Source organism: Rissa tridactyla, chromosome 5 (genome assembly GCF_028500815.1).
Source record: "Rissa tridactyla isolate bRisTri1 chromosome 5, bRisTri1.patW.cur.20221130, whole genome shotgun sequence".
In the NCBI taxonomy this organism is placed as follows: Eukaryota; Metazoa; Chordata; class Aves; order Charadriiformes; family Laridae; genus Rissa; species Rissa tridactyla.
Genome location: NC_071470.1, coordinates 80,554,544 through 80,563,144, shown reverse-complemented (window position 1 = coordinate 80,563,144; position 8,601 = coordinate 80,554,544). Strand labels below are relative to the sequence as shown.

The following is an 8,601-nucleotide window of genomic DNA, read 5'->3' as shown; positions in this document are numbered from 1 at the left end:
CTCTCCTCCTCTCTCTGCCTTCCAGTCTCAGTCCCACCGGGGCTTTTCTTTCATGTTCTGCTGCCAAATTTTCTGCTTCTCTCCTGTCAGGCGTTCTGCTTGTAAATTACCAGAGCTTGCTTTCCTTCTAAGCGTTCACTTTTCTTTCTTCTCCTTTTCCTCTGGTCTTTCCTCTTTTATTTCCCATTAAATCCTTTTTTGTGTCTTGCTTTTTTTTTTTTCTTTTCCCTATTGACATCTTCTGCAGCTTTTGCTTACGAGTTTCTGTAATTACAATTTGTTAGTGTGTATGTGTGATGGTTCCTTTTGCTGTGGCTGAGGTAGACTGCCTTTTGGAGCAAATGTCAATGCAGTCAGTGCTTCTGGGTAACAAGTGTGATATCCTCATGGGGGAAAAAAAAAACTCTAAAGATTTATATCCTATAAAAACACAGCGGTGTGAATTGATTTGAATATTTTCAAACTACGTTTAATCAGAATTAAATTATTTTCCATAAGCTTCACAAGTTATTGTGAAGGAATATTGGGAGAGGGGAAAAGAAATATTTTTTAGGAGTAAAGCTTTCTGCAGTGTTATATGTTCTGCTGCTTTTTGCAAATGAATAGGGGACTTTGAAGTGTTCTGTTAAGCCGAGAGCAAATACGGCACGAGGAAGGGTGTCTTCTCTGTCAATGCTGAGATATGTGTGTTTTAAACACCGAGTACACGGTTATCAACCCGCTTCCTATCAGTTGTTGAAAACAACTTTCTCCATATTTGAGTAATGTTTTGTATTCATTTATTTATGTAGGATGAGGAATAGCAGGAACACAAGAGATTTTCCTGGGAATGCGTCCAAGAAGTGCTGGTGGAGGCTTTCTACTTAATCAGTTTGTCAAAAGGAGTAGTTTTTCCAGTATGCAACGTTATTCACTTAATTTTTCATTAGGCCTTTTAATGTGAGTCCTGTTAAAGCAAGCAGCTGTGATATGGAAACGTTAATTTATGCCAGATCCCTTGAAAGTCCTGACTTTTCATCAGCGTGGCAACAAACTGAAGTGTAGGTCCTGTGCATTGCTAAACGATGGCGGCCACAACGCGGCCGGGCGACGGCGTTTGAACTGTGCGCTCCCCCAAATGCCACACGCTTAACTGCAGTCGTCCTGAAAGTGTTGCTCTCTGTTCATATATCATAACTGAGCGTTACTCATAAAGGATTTGAAGTCCCCCAGCATATGTGTCCGCTTCCGCCATTAAAGTGGATTCAGGTGCTTGGCATGGCTGTCTCCAGGCGGATTTTCCCAAAATAATTGATAGCTGCAGTCCCGCTGCCCGTGGTTCTCTGGATGTACTCACGTTGTGTTTACAGGGCTTTCGTACGAGCTGCTGGCTGACAGAGCACGTGGTAAGGATCTCACGCGTTCTTTTATTAACGTGACCTATTTTCACGTTCTCAGGTGACAAATTACACCAAATGAGCTTTCTCACACCTACTGTATGATACGATGAGACATCTGTACGTCAACCACAGCTGTCCTGGAAGCGCTGTAAAACTTTTGGTGGTGTGAGGGTGCTGGGACTGTATTGCCAGAAGATGTTGAATGAAAAAAGGAGAGAAGAGACATCTTAGAAGTTAACCTTTCAGATGTTTAACTGTGGAGAAGTACGTTGCGTTTTGACTTCCCTGTTTTCTTAAGAGACAGCTACAGCGCTCCTACGTGGTGGTATTACACTCAAAATCTCGTCACAAGCAAAAGGCAACGAGTTGAACCAAGAACTTGCCATTAGTCTAGTTAATGTTTTGTTACTCCAGTCAAACTCACCTAACTAGTTCAAAAAGGCCTCGCAAATGATATGGTAAAAATGTCGTTGAAGAAAGTGTTCCCGTTATCTACCCCTTTTCTCTGGCTTCATATTCATTCTTCTTCTGGGTCCTCAGGGCATCAGTTTGGGTCTTAAGGCAGAGTACATAAAGACGTGTCAGCATACCGAGGACAAAAGGGTTACTGTTTGTTACGTGGCGACTACCAGTTTGTTCCCCGGGGTCCTCCCTTTTATACTTTATAAGCAGATCGGAAATTTGCCGTTTGCTTTGGGCACGGACTCGTGTAGTTTGTGAGACCAGACTTGGTAGACTTGCGGACGTGATCTGTTCAAACAAAGCAAAACATCGCACCGGCGAGGCCGAGGTCAGCTTGAAACAAGGCCTTGATGATATAAGTCAGTACAACTAATAATGGGTATTTGGTGGTTTTTGCAATGTAGCGATTCAGGTTTCTTGATGAAGTTGGTTTTGTTTGAAAACCAAACCGTTTCATGACTTGCAAATGGAATTAACCATTTTTATTGCAGCTGCCCTAAGCCCTGTGTGTTGTCCTGTTCAGTTGCAGTCGCAGCAGAGGAACCGCAAGTGATGTTTTGTGTCCCAAAAGAATGGCTGCCCTGTCCGTTGGGGCTCCCTCTAGATAAAAAGGTAATTGCTGTCTCTTAAACATTTTACTTGACTTCATTGATACTTAAAATTTTCAAAATTGCTTTGGAAATACTCTGCTGCAGCTCTGGAATTTCAAGGGCAAAACCAAAAATTACTTAGAGACTAAGGGGAACTGGTTTGTGAAAACAATTTTTAAAGACTAAATATTTCCCAAGCAGTGGGATATGAGTATAATCTGCATATATCTGAAACATGTCAGTGCTTAAAGGAGCGGACTAATGTTACATCAACCTTAGGAACTGCTAATTCTGTTAGTTTCAGTCACGAAGCGTGCTTTGGACCTCCCCTTATGGAGCGCTTGCAAAGAATCAGTGAGAGTCTGGCATTTGAAACCAGGTGTTTTGTTTTCCTGAAGACTCAAAACACGTATGACGCAGTTCGCTTTCGTGTGCGTGCAGCTGCTTGGATGCTTTTGTCTCTTTTTGCACCTTTGCCCCCCTCAGTCCGTGTAACAGACTTGAAGTGCTAAGTTCTTGTTTGACCCCGCGGTTAAGGACAGCTTTATTTCACGACAAGGTAAGGCCCAGTTTTTCAGATGGGCCACTGAATTCTGTATGCCTCTGGCACTATGACCTACGTGTTTTGCACCAGCATTGTTTAAATTAAAAAAAAAAGAGTTCCTTTATGCATTGGGAAAGCAATAAATGCTGTGCAGTAGCTTGTTCTGTATTTTTTCTTTTGTTTGCTTGCCATTATTAACTCGTGATCATTTATTCTATGAAAAGCTAACTCAGTTTTTAGTTGTGTAATTCACAGTATGTTAAAGGCTATTGCGTTAACAATAAACTGGGCATACGCATTCAAAAATTTTCCAGTAGGTATAGTTTACTTTTACTGGTTATTATTTCAGGCATGTTTACAAAGAGAAGGAAAAAAAAAATGGGTTTGGTTTACTGTTGGTTCAGATCTGACATGTTCTGCCAGCAAACGTTGAGCGTACGGTTTGTAAGGGTGAAAACTTGGAGATCCCGGAGCATGATTATGCCACAGCCTGGGAAGCCAGAGAGCTAAAAAACCCATTCTCCGGTCCTTTACGTCATCATTTTATATCCCGAGGTAAGTAAGATCGTACCTATCTTGTTACTTGATTTTTGCATGAGTAACCAACTGTGATCGCTTTTTAGAACAGTGATGGTGCACATGGACCAATACTGATGAATTTCCTGTAGTTAGGATGACAACATGCAGCAGACGGCACCACGACCAACATAAAGGTTGTTTCTAGTTAAGTAAACACTGTTCAGGAACAAAGGAATGTACTACAGCAGATGTCTTCACACCATTAGATGCTGCGTTTTGGGCTGGGTTTTCGTTTTTTTTTATTTAGGTCTCAGAGACTACTCCTAAGGAGTTACAATATTGACATTTCTTGAATGTAAAATGGCAAACAAGCACGGTTTGTGGCTGTTTTGAAGCTTTGCCTTTGTCTTGTGGATCCTTGTGGTGCCTATATGCCTGTTTGCTGTGTTGCGAAGCTGCAAAGTGTATGGGCCTTCAGTGCTTTCCTGCCGGGAGGGTGGTAGCTCACTGAATGGCTTCCACATGGATAGCGGTTACACATCTTGAAGCGTACCAGAGTTCTGTCCCTCGATTTACTGTGGGACCAGAATTTTACTACGCTCAGATTGCTCTCTTCTTTCGTATTTGGGTTTTGTTGGTTGGGGTTTTTTTTTTTGAAGTGCATCCGTTTTTCACTGAAGGCCACAATCAGTTGAGGTTCATAAAATTTTCATCTGCTCTGCTCTTTCTCCTTCAGGAAGAGTAAACCAGGGAATCGAACTAAGTTGTAGCCGATGTGCTGTCCTGATTCATGGTTTGCATTGTACTTTGCAAAAAAAAAAAAAGTATCACATAAGGTGCGTCTCGAATTTAATTCCTTATGTTTGACGCAGACTTTCATGAAGGTACCAGCAGGTCTCAGCAGATGTGACGTTGTCACATTCACCATTTTTCTGTAGAGCTTGTGAGCGCACGGAAGATCTGGCGCCCTTGAAAAATCCATTAAAACAGAAGGAATGCTATGAAAAAGCAGTATTTTGTTGGGTCAAATTCTGAAGGATATGTTTTGATCTAGAGAGCATATTTTGCACATGAAGGAGAAATAAATTTGCCTATTTGTCTGATTCTGCCCAGCGCAGTGCCACGCTTGCCCTCAGCGAGTGGCCGTGGAATCATCCTTATTCTGGTGCTGGGTCTGAGGTGTTTCCAAGGCTGAGGGCAGAAGGAGGGATTATCTTGGGAGAGGGGAAAAAAAAAACCAAAACAAACCGAGTTACCCTTTAAAAGCCCATTTTGTTGCTCAGCATAGACTGGAGATGAGTCTTTAAAAGACATTTGTGTCTCACATGAGCTCTGTGAGGGGGAAGGCGCGGAGCGGTTGTGCGACAAACGGGTGGACGCAGGGTGATGCTGGGTGATGGATTGGGAGGGACAGGCCGGGGCGAAGCTCGACGGTTGGTATAAATAGCGGGGGAAAGAGCCACATCAGGTTTTGAAATGGGATGAATTTTACCTGGTAGCAGATGAGCATCTGGCAGGTGGATTTGAATGGGGAAGGGACACCAACAAATGCTGAGCAAGGACGGCAGCTTGTGCGAGGTATATTTTATGTGCTTTTCGGAGGTCGGGGGCCAGGGAGAGGGGCAAGAAAGGCAGCTTGGAAAGCCAGGAAAAGGAGCGACACAGTAGCTAGGACAGAATAATGATACGAAGAAGAAATTAGCGGTGGGGGTGGAATGTAAACGACTGCCCTCAGAGCTGTCACAGGAGAGCGATCGATAAATGGAGTTCGTAGGTGGAGGCCCTGGGTTTTATGTTACAGGTGAGCAATCTCCTACTGGATCTGCAAGAATCCCTGAGGGGGCAGGGGGAAGGAAGAGGAAATGAAGACGTGTCAAATATGAAAAATCGTAACTTAATGTTTGGCCGCGTTGTTGTCCAAATCCGTCCATCGCTGTAAGAAAATCTCTATGACAAGCATGGATTTGTAATGGGAAGAGGCTGCTATAAAAAACCAACCTCCTCTGCTGGTGTGCCTGAGAGAAAGCAAGCTGGCTAGATACAGCGGCTCCGACGTGTGTTCCCACTTCTAATTAGAAATATTTTATAACCCGCATCCCTAATGGAATCTGGGAGAAACTATTGCAACAATGTAGTGTTACAAGGTATTGCGAGACCACAGCGGAGTAATACTTTTAAACTTTATACATTCTGCATCTGATCTAATATTGCAGCTAATCCATCAAAAATTGATCTTGAAGTTTTTCCAGAATGGCTGCTGCTGGTGGAGACGCTTCTAACGAATGCGAGCGTTGCCTTGCCGAACAGGGAAATGGTACCCTGTAAGTCCTGAGAGTGACAAAAACAGATCAATAGTTTACGGGAAGATATCCCCAGCAACGTCCGATGGGCGCTGATCTTCAGCTCTCTAGATCATCAGTGCTGCGGTTCCCTGTGTTGAAAATAAGGTAGATTTTGTTAAAGAAGTACTATACAACTGTTAAAATAGGACCACAGGTAACCCTACTCGAGACAGGACCGACTATACCTAAACCGCGACCCACACGCTGAAACTAGGGGCCTGCAATTCCTCCTGTCATGGCATTGTTTGTTCTTTCGGTGATCAATGGCGTTTCCGTGCATACGTGCATTGGGGACTCTCTTCTTTTTTTTTTCCATACAAAAGTCACTGTTACCCTTTCTTTTATTTTTGGGCACAAGAAGTATCGTAGAACAAATTTTACAACACCTCAGCAGTAAATTCCTGCTGTTATAGTGAAAAGAAATACAGTAATTTGTGGACTAGCCAATCTATGGGCTTGCTGATCAACAATACCAGGAGCTTTAAAGCCTACAGATAACGTGGGTCTCGTCTAAATATGTTTGAGTCACACAGAGTTTTGTTACTTTTTCTTACGAGAGAGTTTTAGGAAGGAAGTTCTTGGTACCGAGAACGGACAGAGCAATAGCAGAATGCCTTAGTTGTGATGATTTATTTCTTTTCCAGCACTTTTGGGTGACACGTTCCTGAAATATTAGTGAATTATTTTCTCTCAGCTCAGCTGTTGGAGCTGTTGTTTCTCCTCTGCAGGCATTTTGCTATGTCTCTGTCACTCTATCTCCTCACAAACGCAGTATTTCTTCTGGCCTCATATTTCACGTCCAAACACAAAAAAAGAGAAGTTTGGGCTATATATCAGGAAAATGATTTTGCTGGAACAATTGGAGTCTGGAAGAAACTGAAGCTAGTTAAGCAAAGCGGACCCTGTGAGCCGTTTGGGAGCTAGCTAAACATCAGCGAAAATTACACAGGAAAGGAGTAATTCTGCAAAACGAAGTGTAGAAACTGGATAATACAAGCGATAATTTCTGATGAGGTCCTTACTGTCTATTATTCCGATGGAGAAAGACAATGGTCTAGTTAGCAGCTCCATGGAAAAAGAGAATCGAGACGCCAGCATTTGCAGAATCTCAGGGAGTTAATAATTGCAATTTTCAAGCCCTTATTTCACTCTGCAGGATTGTATTTGAAATGGAGAAGCGATGCTTTTGTTTACCAACAGAGATGCATGGAACTTCCCCGTGAAACGTTTGGGTGCTGCTGGGTAATGGCCTTTGTTATCAGTGGTTAAATTGCAGGCATTGAGTCAATCTCATTCCCCAAAGCCCATTCCAGTTAAATTGTAAGAATGGGAACCACTCGTGTTGAATTGACACGGGCAGAATTTTCAGGGCTCCGATTAGGTAGCTTTTGCAGGTGGAGTAGTTTATCCTGTGTTCTCTCCGCATTTAATATTGAGTTCTCAACAGAAGTTTGCTTCTGGCCATGGTTTTTGGCATTCTTTCCGATGCAGCTTTTCTGTTTCTGAACCGGTCATTTAGGGACTTCTCTATTAAAGCTCACACAGGAAAGAAGCGATAAAGAAGGAAGTGGGTAAATCCAAGGCAAACGTGCATTCTGATTAGTAGTACTTTCTCATTCTGCATTTTTTTTTTGTCACGGCTTTCAAAAACCATTTTAGAAGTGAAATATTTGTTACAATATCCAGGTCGTTAATTGTCTGTGAGTTTTGGGTTCACAAACAAGCATGACCGTAATGGCTATTTGACAATATTTTCGTAGTTTGAGATAGCTCAAGGACTATGCCTCTTTTTTCACTACTCCGTATGTTTTCCTTTTTCAACTTATTTTAATTTAGAGGAACGTTACGTGATTGTTGCTTCATTTAACCTTTGAGCTGACAAATAGATAACAATGAAACGGATGATACGAGAATTAACTTTTAAATTGTAGAGCGGTAATTTAGAAACAGTGTAGAACAATCTAGGACACGCTGAATGTTTGGCTTTTTTCAGAAATGCCTTATAATTCTCTGGTTGTTGAAGAGAAGAGAGCTATCTGGCGGTTACAGATGTCATCAGCTTTTGTCCAACAGCTATCAAGGACTGTATCCAACTTGAAAAGAACAGAATGGTTTAAATTATCTGTGAATAATGCAAGGTTTGGGATTAAGCTCTGTAACATAGGAGGACAAATTCTGCCACCTGCTATGGCTTTACAAACTCATTTTTTTTTTGAAAATACAGGTTTCTTATCTGACTAATTGAAAGTCCCATAATATTTTTAAATAAAAGTAACAGCCAGAAGGGTGAATTGAAGTGGTTATGCTGGGAAATACAATCTAATGATAAATTGTTGCCTAGCCGTGGGAGAAAAAATAAAAAGACAGAATATCGGGCAAGTGGCATCCAGGAAATTTGGTTACCAAACATTTATCTTGTAGAAGTGAAACAAACCCTCCATGGCCTCCTTCATTCTAGAGGATAATCAGCGTATTAGCAGTTGGTGTGATATTGCATGGGGCAGATTGCACCGGTACGCTCTATACGGCTGAACTGGAGTAACGTTTGTTTGCCTTAAAAAGGCATGAGAAACTGCAGACCTAACTGAAGCATCGTCATTTTTTTGTTTCAGGAAGAAAATTGGGTCAAAACCCACTTGAACCACAATGGAAGGTATTCCACCTCTCGTTACTGGGTTTCTGTCTAAGTGTGAGGTCTACTCTGTCAAGTACCTATATGAAAATGGAGTTGGGACTGCAAGTCCAAAGCTTCAAAACTTCAAAGT

General features: G+C 42.1%; 1 long non-coding RNA gene across 1 annotated transcript; it reads left to right on the top strand.

Annotated features, from left to right (window-relative positions):
- Positions 1-1,322: 1,322 nt before the first annotated feature.
- On the top strand, positions 1,323-8,546 carry LOC128910389 (uncharacterized). The gene is made up of 4 exons (XR_008466700.1): positions 1,323-1,643; positions 2,333-2,453; positions 3,325-3,530; positions 8,449-8,546. It is a non-coding gene; the product is annotated as an uncharacterized LOC128910389 (long non-coding RNA).
- Positions 8,547-8,601: the final 55 nt, after the last annotated feature.